At 39.1% G+C, this 12371-nt stretch overlaps 1 protein-coding gene across 17 annotated transcripts in view; it reads left to right on the forward strand.

The window, feature by feature from the left end:
* Window positions 1-12371, forward strand: part of MAST2 (microtubule associated serine/threonine kinase 2) — a 163689-nt gene that overhangs the window by 106724 nt on the left and 44594 nt on the right. The window lies entirely within an intron of this gene.

Genomic DNA, 12371 nt, shown 5'->3' on the forward strand with positions numbered 1-12371 from the left:
ATTTCTGTTATTAATCAAATATCAAATATTATTGAGCAGAATGTAAAGTGACAAGAAGAGAAAAATAATTTCAGTAAATAATTGTGAATAGTGAAGAACTAAAAATTGAGAGCTTACTGGCAGTAGTGAGTTGACCTCTATTTGCAAATAGACGATTCAGGAGAGAGGGGAACCAAAATCTACACAATGCCAACTGCACAGTGGTGGTACTTGGAATGTCTTTGTATCTCCATAGAGTATAAGTATAACTATTGTTATGGGCTGAATTGTGTCTCTCTAAAATGCATATGTTGAAGTGCTAACCCTCACCCAGTACCTAGAACGTGACTATATGTTAGAAAAAAAGTTCTTTACAGAAGTAAACGAAGGCTAAACAAGGTCATTGGGTGGGCCCTCATCCAGCATGACTGTGTCCATGTAAGGGGAGGAGAACTAGAACACAGACACGGGCAGAGAAGACAGCCATCCAGGAAACTAGGAAGTGAGGCCTCAGGAGAAATGAACCCTGCAGACCCCTCCTGGCCCCCCAGACCTGTGAGGAAGTAAAATGTCTGTGGTGCTTTGTTGTGGAAGCCCTAGGAAAAGAATACAGGCTTTTGGCTACATGAGGCTTTTGGCTACATTGCCCAAAAGGAGTAGAAACTGTCTTTTTTCATGGTTATTGGAACTGGCCCTGCTCAGAATGTTAAACTTCTTTATTGATTGCATCTTAGTGATATGCTTAGGGCCTTACAGATTGTTGCCTGTAATAATTTACAGGACAGTAAAACTGATGACAGTTTAACTGATGCCCACTCTAACTCTTTAGTACATTTCTGTTCTTTGATGCTAAGCAATAGGTCTGTTAATATAGACAGGACTCGATTCTAGTTTCTTCAGTGTCTTGGATGGGAATTATATTAGAAAAACTCAGTTTTCCTCCTTCTGTATAGGGAAAACCCAGTTCTTCCCTATTGTGTGTCTCCTTTGCTTACTGTTGCCACGACAGAACCTCTCGTTCTGACATTCTTCTGGTCACCAAATGTGTGGATGTTGTTACCCCACACCCAAGCAATGTCGAGATAATGTGACAAACCATGCTGAGTGTCCACTGCACAATTTAGCTTGATTCTAATACGTTATACCTGGAGATAGCACCAGATCTCACAGGTTAAGGGCCAAGTGGCACAGGAACTCCTGCCACTATACTTCAGGTGCCAATCACAAGTACTGTGTCCCCAGGTTACCTACAACTTCTGTCCAATTTGCTTACAAATCGGAGGTTCCCATAACCCCCTTGCCTCAGTTTGATTAATTGCTAGTACAGCTCACAGAATTCAGGGAAACACTTTTGTTTACCAGTTTGTTGACGGATATGGTGAAGGATACAGATGAACAGCCAGATGAAGAAGTACGTAGGACGAGGTCTGTGAGGGTCCCCGAGTACAGGAGTTTCTGTCCTGTGGAGTGGGTTGTGTCCTCCTCTTGTTATGGATGTGTTCACCAACCCCATACTACTGGGATTTTGTGGAGGCTTCTTCATGTAGGCATGACCATTTATTAGCTCTTTTCTGTCCTTCTCCCCTCTCTGGAGGGTGGGTGGGGAATGCGGAAATTTGAAGCTTCTAATCATGGCTTGGTCTTTCTGGTGACCAGCACCCATCCAAGAGCCATTTAATAGCCCACTCAGTCTCTGTAGTAGAACAAAAGATGCTCCTATTATTCTTTTTTTTTCTTTTTTAGGTTTATTTATTTATTTTATTCAACAAACACTTAACATGCCTAAATCTACCGAAATTTTTTTTGAGGTGGTACTGTTAGGGGGAGTGAATTAATGGACAAATGGCCTCTTATCACTTAGGTCTGCATTTTGACAGAGAGAAATAAACAAATAATAAAATAAAATAATTAAATTGTGACTTTTATGTGGTGATATCTGTATGGGGGTGAAATAAAGCAGTACGGTACATATCATGTACTATATAAGAGTGAATGGAATTTAAAATAGAAAGGTTTGGGACATCCTCCTTGACTAGATCACATTGAGGTGAATGAGTGAGTAAAGATATCTATCTATCTATATATATATTTTAATGTAAAGCATTCAAGGCAGAAGGAAAATCTAGAGCAGAGTTCCTGATACGGGAGCATTCTTGATGTGCTCAAGAAGCAGAAAGGAGATCTGTGTGGCTAAAGCAAAATGACTTAGTGAAAGAGAATATTGAGGGATAGACAGATAGCAGGAACCAGAAACTGTTAGGCCTTTTAAGCTATGTCAGGATTTTGTAACTTTATTTTTATTGTTCACACTATTACAGATGCCTTCATTTCCTCCGTTTGACCACCTCCACCCAGCCCTCTGGCCATCACCACATTGTTGTCTGTGTCCATGGGTTTTGTATATGCGTTTCTTTGTTAATCCCTTCACCTTTTTTCATCCAGTGCCCCTCATCCCCTCCCCTCTGGCAGCTGTCAGTCTGTTCCTTGTATCTACGCCTCTGCTTCTATTTTGTTCATTAGATTCCACTATAAGTGAGAGCATATGGTATTTGTCTTTCACTGACTGCCTTATTTCACTTAGCATAATACTCTCCAGGTCCATGCTTCTAGTGTTCTTATCACTTAGGAATTTATAAGGGTTTTAGGATCCCTGGGTCAGGAACCTGGGGGTATGTGTATGTGTATGTGAATATATTCCTATAATCTCACAGGTATGATCAACCTTAAGAGGTATATTAAATATGATTGTGATTTGAGTTGCACTAATTAACCTTTAATCATTAGTTAACTTGTACATCTTCTAAGAATATGATTCAGGCCTACTGACTGGCACTCTGACATGACTATTGCATTGTTGGCATAACCCTCTTAGATATGGTCTGCAGTGTAACTGGTGCCCCTGAACAGAGAGGAGGAAGTATGTTTCTGCCTATTCACTGGCTTCACTTTAGGCCTTCTGGAAATAGAAGTTTGATATTGGCAACTTTGTGGATCATAGAATGGCTTGGTTTTGAGTCAGCTTTGAATTGCCATAGACTTCTTCAGACCTAAAGTGGGGGATTTGCAGCATGAAACCATTTTTTAGAGTGATGTCTCTGTTAGAAGGGTTCTAGCTCTAGCCAACTCCCTACCGATTAGGAATTCCTTTCATATGGTGTCTAGCAAAAAGCTATTCAGCCTTTGCTTGAACGTCTTCAGCAATAAGAAGGTCACTGCTGAAGTTTGCAGCCAATACTAATCCAGCCTCTTGTCTCTCCTGTGTCACATTTGTGAGAGGCTTTCTGTATGTAGACTTTTATGGCAAAGGACAGGTGTTCCTTTGGGCCTTCTCCAGAAGTAGGCAGCCTTTTGAAACCCTTTTTCAGTAGTGTCAAGATTGTTTCTTGCCAAAGAGAAAGCAACTATGTTCATTTTACCAACACTTGCTTTTCTGTCTTTCTTTTTTTAAAGTAACTGCTTTTTTTTTTTTTTAATATATATATTTTTTAAGATTTTATTTATTTATTTTTTTTTAGAGAGGGAAGGGAGGGGGAGAGAGAGAGAGAGAGAGAGAGGAGAGAGAGAGAGGGAGAGAGAGAGAGAGAGAAACATCAATGTGCGGTTGCTGGGGGTTATGGCCTGCAACCCAGGAATGGTACCCTGGTGGGAATCGAACTGGGACACTTTGGTTCCCAGCCCGTGCTCAATCCACTGAGCTACGCCAGCCAAGTGGCAGTAACTGCTTTTTTAAAAAATAGTTTTTTTTCAATTACAGTGACATACAGTATTATGTTAGTTTCAAGTGTATAACCCAGTGATTGGATATTATACAACTTACTGAGTGATCACCCTGCTAAATCTAATACCCATCTGACATCATATATAGTTATTATAATATTATTGACTATATTCCCTATGCTGTACTTGACATCCCTGTGACTATTCTGTAACTACCAATTTATACTTCTTAATTCCTTCACCCTTTTCACCCGGTTCCCCAACCTCCCTCCCATCTTTCGAAACCCCAGTTCCCCAACCCCCACCCCCCTCTGGCAGCCACTAGTTCTCACTGTCCATGAGTCTGCTTCATGTTGTTTGTTTATTTTGTCTTTCACTGAGCATAATACCCTCTAGGTCCGTCCATTGTGTCACAGATGGTATGGTTTTATTCTTTTTTATCACTGTGTAATATTCCATAGTGTATAGTTACCTCAGCTTTTCTTATTTATTTGTTTATTGATGGGTGCTTGGGTTACTTCCATAGCTTGGAAGTATTATAAATAATGCTGTGATGAACATAAGGGTGCACATATTCTTTGAATTAGTGCTTTGGGTTTTTTTCATATATATATACCCAGAAGTGGAATTGCTGAGTTATCAGGCAGTTCTATTTTAATGTTTTGAAGAACCTGCATACTGTTTTCCATAATGGCTGCACCAATCTGCATTCCCATCAACAGTGCAGAAGGGTTCTCTTTTCTCCACATCCTAGCTGACACTTGTCATTTGTGGATTTATTGATGATAGCCATTCTGACAGGTGTGAGGTCATGCTGCATTGTGGTTAAACACTGCTTTTCAAAGTAACATCTAAAAGAGGAACATCTGGGAACTTGTTCTCATCCTGACCCTATTGTAGGCAAATCACTTTACTTCTTTCGGCCTCAGTTTTCTATTGTACCTCATTAAAATGGGGATAGTGATTCAAGGTTGCTGTAAGGGGTAAGTGGGTCATACATCTAAAATTGTTCAGAGTACTACCCAGACTGCTATAATAGTAATTTTGCTACTGCCTTGTTGACAATTTCACATATTGCTGGTTGTCACATATCATTTTGCTTTCATTCGTTTTCCTTTTGCTTCCATAGTTTTTTCCTAGTCTCATTTTCCCCTGGATAGCCATGGGTCTCATTTATTACTATGTCCTTCCCATGGAAGCTTTGTTATCGCCCGTAAGATCGGCGGTGGCAGCTGGGCGCCTGCCTGTCCTCTCACACAGTTTCACTGGTCATTGCTGCTGAGCGCCGGCCTGTTGGAGCACGCTAGGACGTGGGCCAAAATGAGAAACACCCTGAAATAGACTCACGTCTGTCACCCTCCTGCCCTGGTTATTTTAAAGCAAGTCCTAGACTTTATTTATTTATTTTTGTAAATACTTCTGTTGGTATCTCTCAAAGTAAGGACTTTTTAAAACAGGCGATTATCATTATTTCACCTAAAACTAATAATTTACCAGTGTCCATCAAATATCCAGTCAGTGTTCAAATGTTTTTTTTTTTATATCTGGATTTTTTGAATCAATATGCAAACTATGCCAGCACAATTTATTTGGTTAATGTGCCTATTAAGAGGGTGACAATATTATTTACCATCTAAGTGAAGAAACTTTTTGTGATGAAAGGGGATTCTATGAACAGTCTCACTGGGATAGCAAGCATATGCCTGGTTGTCATGGACAAGCTGACATGTCTGGTCACCGTGCTTTTAAGTTTCTACCATGTGGGTTTTTCCACCCTCTTTTTTTTTCCATCTTGCATTTCATTTGTTGAAGAAACTGAGTTGTTTGTTCTTGCAGCCCTTCCTGCAGTCTGGACTGTGCTGACTGCATCCCTGAGAGTGTTACCATCTGTGTTGAAGTGGCAGTAGACTCTTCCACCTGATCATAGGGAAAGCAACCCAAGCATCCACAACACGGGAGGTTGTGGTGTGGCATGGTTCATTCATGTGGGGGATAGAAGCTACCCCCTGGGAGTCGAGTCCCATCTTCCTCTGTCCTGCCATGGAGAAAGTCCAACTGTGTCCTCAGCAAGCCAAGTCAAGTCAGTGTCCAGAGTTTCTGCTTCATATTAAAGTACAGTGCAGTCCAGCGTCCAGCTAGTTTAGCTTGTGTTTCCAGCTGTAGTCCATTTCAGGCTCCCTCCTGGAACCTGTGTGAGGAGCCTACATGACCTTGGGGCCATGCGGCTGCTGGGGCAGTGTGGTCACATGCTCCTGGGCAAGAAAGGACATGAACGATGGGGTGAGTGCTTCACTAGGTGGGCGAGAGAGGAGAGTTTCTTTGTGCCCCCGAGATTATATTAGTTTGGGCTTGGGACAGCCAGGTGCTCTTTGAAAAAGAACCAGTCAATTTCCTAGGCTTCCACGGGCTTACCTCCCAACCAGTCCCTTCCTTCCTTGGGCCTCTTTAGTCAAGCACCTTCCCTTGCACCCCCAACAATCTGGTACAGAAAGGGGGAAGGGAGGAGTGTTAATTTCCTTGGCAGAGCAATTCTGTAATCCCCTGGGGTGTGAAGCTGGAGCTTCCTGGCTAGGCAAGCACACTGAGGAGCTCTAGTACATTGTGGAAGAGTCAGAGACACAAATAATTTTCAAACAATGGGCCTTTGGCATAGAAACTTAATTTTCATTGCGTATCTCAGGATAAATCCCTAGAATCAGGTTGCTGAGTCAAAGGATAAATATGTAGTAGTTATATTAGTTATTGTCCAAATTCCCTCCACAGTGGTTATACTATTTTGTATTCCTGCCAGCAGGTAGGGTAGTGTCTATTTGCTCGCAGCTCTGCCAAGAGAATGAATGTATTATCCAGCTTTTGAATTTTGCCAATTCGATAGGTGAGAAATGGTATCTCATAGTAGCTAGCTAAAAGTCATACTAAGATGTTCCTTAAGATGGAGAATTTTATTTCCCAACCTTATGTGGAAGGAATTAGTTTTCCCTGCCCTAGGAAATGCATCCATCCATTATTCAACTGTATATTAGGCCCTCTTAGCTGGAGAATAGTCCCAGTTGTCAGTAAGAAAGTTCCCAGCATGTGATGGAGTGAGAGAGAATGCTTATCATCCAGCAAACTTTCAGTCTCATAAGTCTCCTTTGTTGCAGCCATTCCCAGAATTTTCAGGTGATTGCTCTGGACTTACCAAAATATTTTTTTTAAATTCCAAAATTGCAAGAATATTTTAAAGATCATCCTTTGTCCCAAATCAGTGGTCAGCAAACTGCAGCCCATGGGCACATGCAGCCTGTAGCCTATGTTTGTACAGCCCGTGAGCCAAGAATGGATTTTACCTTTTCTCAGTATTATTTTGCATTAGTTTCAGATGTACAGCATAGTGGTTAGACAATCATATACTTTACACAATGATTCCCTACCAATATTTCAACTACCAATATTTCAGTATGGTACCTACCTGGCACCATACTTCATTATTATAATGTTACTGACTGTATTCCCTATGCTATACCATTACATTCCCATGGCTATTTTGTAACTACCAATTTGTACTTAATGAATTTTACATTTGTAAAGGTGTGTTTAAAAAAAAAATAAAACAAGAACTATGTGGCAGAGACTGCATATGGCCCACAACCCCTAAAATATTAACTAGTCCTTTACAAAGTTTGCCAACTCTTGCCCTACCCATTTGAGAATCAGTTCCTGATGTATCTCTTCTTTCCAGAATACTTCAGTGTGTACTCCCTACACACATTTTTGTAACTGTGATACAGCCATTAAAATCAGGAAATTAGATAAGCAGCATCATCTAATTTACATGCTTAATTCATATTTCACTACATGTCCCAGTAATAATTTTTATAACAAAAGGATCTAATCCAGGATCATGTGTTACAATTTTATTGTTATTTCTTCTGTTTGAAACAGTTCTGTAATCTTTTCTCAACTTGTATGACCTGACACTTTTGAAAATTACAGGCCAGTTATTTATAGGACGTCCTTCAGTTTGGGTTTGTCTGATATTTTCTCAGGATTAGATGCAGTTTACGAGTTGTCAAGGAGGGAAAACTTGTCCTCCACCTTCTCAGTTCAGTGTCTGGGGGCGTGTGAATTAAACTAACAAAATACAGATTAACAAGAGAAAAGGCATACAATTTTTAGTAATATTTACATGCATGGAGTTCACAGAAAAGCAGTGAAACCCAAAGAATGTTTAAATTCGTGTCAACGTAAGAAATGTCCAAATCTGTAAGGATTTTTATGAGTTTCTTTGCGCCAAATTGATGACAATTGGCAGGAAGCAAAATCTCAACAGATTGAGAAAATGCTCTCCAGAAAATGGCAGTTTTACCACTTATTTTATACATTAGAATCAAAGGAGAAGACTTAAGGGGGGGTCATATGAGGTTCATTGTTGATAGATTAGGGAGGCTGGAGAAAGCACAGCGGGAAAGTTTCTAGGATTGGATAAAAAGTAAAAAGAATACACACATTTCTTTTACCTAGGCCCATATAGGAATGTTAACAGTTAATTAACACGATAGTAATTACCAGGAGGGGATTTGTGGTCTCTGCTTTGATGCAGTGCTTGTGCCCTGAGGGGTCTGGAAAAAAAAATTACTCTGTTACTCCAAAGGTAATATCAGGTGTGTTGTTCTAGATACATAAAAACAGCAGACAGGCTCAGTTAAGGTGAAAATTGACCTTTATTACAGGAAAACACTGCCCGAGGACTTGTCTACCCTCCTTGAACTGTTCTTAGTTAGAAAGTTTCCATTTCAGACCATCCTCTGTAGTTGCTTTGGTCTCTGAGTTTGGAGGGCCGCCATGCAGGCCTCCCCTGAGCTTGTCAGGTTTCATATATGGCCCCCTTTTCTACCACAGTGTAGACATGTAACACACATGTATCTTTTTAAAACGTCTTGATCTCTGTATGTGAAACCTATAAGCTCACATTTATACCTCTGCTTTCAATTCTAATTCATTTTAGTTTTTTTCCATTTCCACACCTGTAACTTTCTTTGACAGTGAAAAACCTGACTACCATTGTCCTCAAAATAATTACTTACTTGATCACTTCTTTCTGTTTGTAGCCAGCTTCCCTTTGCAAATCATTGGCCTCCTGTGTATATGCCCTTCTCTCCTTGCCTGGGCCTTCAGTTCCCCATGCCAAACTGATAGCACTCTTCTCTCCAAGCAGACAACCTCCTTACCCCCATCAGTCTCTGACAGCCCGTGACAGGTGCCTTCTCCTCTCCCTCCAACCACTTGGCTGTCATCATCATCTGCTGGCTTCAGACTGAATAATTCAGGGTGGAAGGGGGGGACGGAGGATTTGTAAGTCCACTAAGTACATCAGGTGCACTCTCGGGGGCCTGCATAATTTTTAAAAAATTACTTCACTGAGATATACCTTTACATGCTATAAATTTTACCAATTACTAATTTCTTTTTATCCTCACCTGAGGATATGCTTATTGATTCACAGAGAGGGGAAGGGAGGAAGAGAAACATTGATGTGAGAAACTTTCATCGGTCGCCTTTTATACACCCTGACTGGGGACAGATCCCGTGACCTTTCAGTTCACAGGACGATGCTCCAACCAACTGAGCCATACCAGCCAGGGCAGTTATTAATTATTTAATGATTTATGCTAAGTTCACAAAATTGTGCACCATAATCTAAATTGAGAACGTTTTCATAACCCCAAAAGTTTCCTTGTACCCATTTGCAATTAATCCTACTTTTCTCTCCCAGCCTCAGGTAACCACTGATCTGCTTCTGGCAGCATAAATTTACCCCTATTTAACATTTCATGCAAACTGAATCATGCATTGTAGCTTTTTGTTTCTGGTCTTTCATTTAGCATGACGGATAAAGAACATGATGTTTATCCATTTGTAGCACATATCAGTAGTTGATTCCTTTTTATCACTGAATAGTGTTCCATTGTTTATATAGACCACATTGTGTGAGTCCATTCACCAGTTAATTGACATTTGGGTTTCCTGGCTGGGGCTATTATGAGTAAACTTTGCTGTAAACATTTACACACATGTATGTCATTGTGTGGGCGTAATGTTTTCATTTCTCTTGGGCACAGTTCTAGGAACGGAATTGTGTTGTATGGTTATACTTAACTTTAAGAAGTTAACTTTTCAGCACTACCTGTATAATTTTATACAACCACCAGCAATATTTGAGGGATCATTTTTCTACATCTCCACAAACACTGGATATTCTGTCTTCTTGATTTTAGCCATTTTCATGGATCCATAATGATAGCTCATTGTGGTTTTAATTTGTATTTCCCTAATAACCAGTAATTTGAGCATCTTACCATGTTGTCAGCCATTTGTATACTTTTCTGGTAGACTGTCAATTCAAATATTTTGTCCATTTAAAAAATTGATTCATTTGTCTTACTGGGTTTTGAGTTCTTTAGGTAATCTTGGTGTAAGTCCTTTATCAAATTCATAATTTGTGAATTTTTTGTATTTTAACTTTTTTGGATGGTATCTTTTGAAGTAAAAATGTTTTAAATTTTTTCTTTTGTGGGCCATGCTTTTGGTATAATTTAAGAACTATTTGTCTAACTCAAGGGTCTGAAGATTTTCTTCTCTGTTCTCTTCTAGAAGTTTTATGTTTATAGCTCTTAAATTTTAATATGTGAAACACCTGAGTTAATTTTTGTGTATGTATGAGGTAAAGGTCAACGTTTTCTTTTTTCTCTTTGAATGTGACTATCCATTTGCTCATAAATAAATAAATAAATAAATAAATACCAGCTTGTCAGTTTCTATGAAAGCACCCACTGGAATTTTGATAAGGCTTGCTCTGAATTTATAGATCAATTTTGGGTGGGTGGGGAGTTGTCACCTGGATGATATCAAGTCTCCCAATCCATGATGTATTAGTCTTACATTTCTTTTGTTAAGTTTATTCCTAAATATTTTATTCTTTCTGATGATTTTTGTGGGTGGAATTGTTCTTCTTAATTTCATTTTTGGATTGTTTGTTGTTAGTATATAGAAATACAGTTGATGTATATATATTCATGTAGTCTGTGACCAAAGTCGTTTATTAGTTTTACCAGTTCTTTTTTAATTCCTTGAGATTTTCCACATATAGGATGATTTTATCTGTGAATAATAACAATTTTACTTCTTCCTTTCCAATATGGATGCAATCATTTTTTTTCTTATTGCACTGGCAAGAACCTCCAGTACAATGTTGAACAGAAGTGGCAAAAGCAGATATACTTGCCTTGTTCTTTCAGAGGGAGAAAGCTGTTCAGCCTTTCACCATTAAAATATGTTAGTTGTAGGGTTTTCATAGATGCCCTTTATCAGGTTGAGGATGTTCCCGTTTCTAGTGTTGAGAGACTTTAATATGAATGTGTCAGACTTTTGTTAAATGTGTTTTCTGCATCTATTGAAATGATCATGTACTTTTTTTCTTTATTCTATAAATCTGGTGGTATATTAATTTTAAATCAGTTTTATGTGGGACAGATTCCATAGTTTATAATAATTTTGCTTTCTCTTTCCCTTTCATTTTTGTTATCTCTTTTTTATAGTTTTATATTTAAATTGTGTTTATTATTTGATTTTATGTTCTATATATTGACATATTTTTCGGGCTATAGATGCACCTTCCTTCCCAAATTTGGGAGGAATAATGGTTGTTAATGCTGCTGTTGAGTTCTGTTTACATTTACGTTGATGAAATACTATGTTATTTATGTTATTAAATATTTTACCACATTTTTTGCTTCAAAAATTTTTTTCCCTACTTTCCTCCTCTAAAACCTAGGTGCGTCTTATGGTCCCCAAAATATGGTTAACTACAATTATTTTGAAGGTTGCAAACTCTCCAAATATGGCCACAGTTCTTTGTTCCCACTGTCCACTGAGACAATCGTGCTAAAGATGTAAGAAGATGCAATGTCAGGCCTTGCTCCAAGTGACCGAGAGACCGGGGTGGTGCAACAGTCTGCCTTTATCTGCAGTTTGCTTTCTACAGTTTCAGTTATCCGCAGTAAACCATGGTTCAGAAATATTAAATGGGGAATTCTAGATAGAAGCAGTTCATAAATTTTAAATTGTGCGCCTTTTGAGTAGTGTGATGAAATCTCATACTGTCTAGCTCTGCCCTGCCTACAACATGAATCATCCTGTTGTCCAGCGTGTCCCCACTGTGTGCAGTACCCTCCCGTTAGTCACTTAGTGGGCATCTCAGTTATTAGTACTGTCATGATATCACGGTGCTTGTGCTTACTTTACTTAATGATGACCCTTTTGTTGCAATATGTTACTTAAAAAAAGTATTACAGTATATTGTGATAATTGTTCTACTTTATTGTTGTTGTTAATCTCTTATTGTGCCTGAGTTATAAATTAAACTTTATCATAGGTGCGTATGTATAGGATAAAATGTAGTGTATATAGGGTTTGGTACTATCTGTGGTTTCAGGCACCGATTGGGGATCCTGGAAGGCATCCCTGCTTGTTAGGGGAGACTGCTGTATTGGACAGCAGTATGGTTTAACCCGGTCTTTAAAATAGGTAGCAGAGGATCAACTCAGGAGGCTTCCAGGTTACCTCCCATCAGCTGAGAGTTAGTGTACTTGACTCTGTAAACCTCGAGTACTTTCGTTTCACTGGGAGGAAAGAAT

Source organism: Phyllostomus discolor, chromosome 5, assembly GCF_004126475.2.
Source record: "Phyllostomus discolor isolate MPI-MPIP mPhyDis1 chromosome 5, mPhyDis1.pri.v3, whole genome shotgun sequence".
Classification (NCBI taxonomy): Eukaryota; Metazoa; Chordata; class Mammalia; order Chiroptera; family Phyllostomidae; genus Phyllostomus; species Phyllostomus discolor.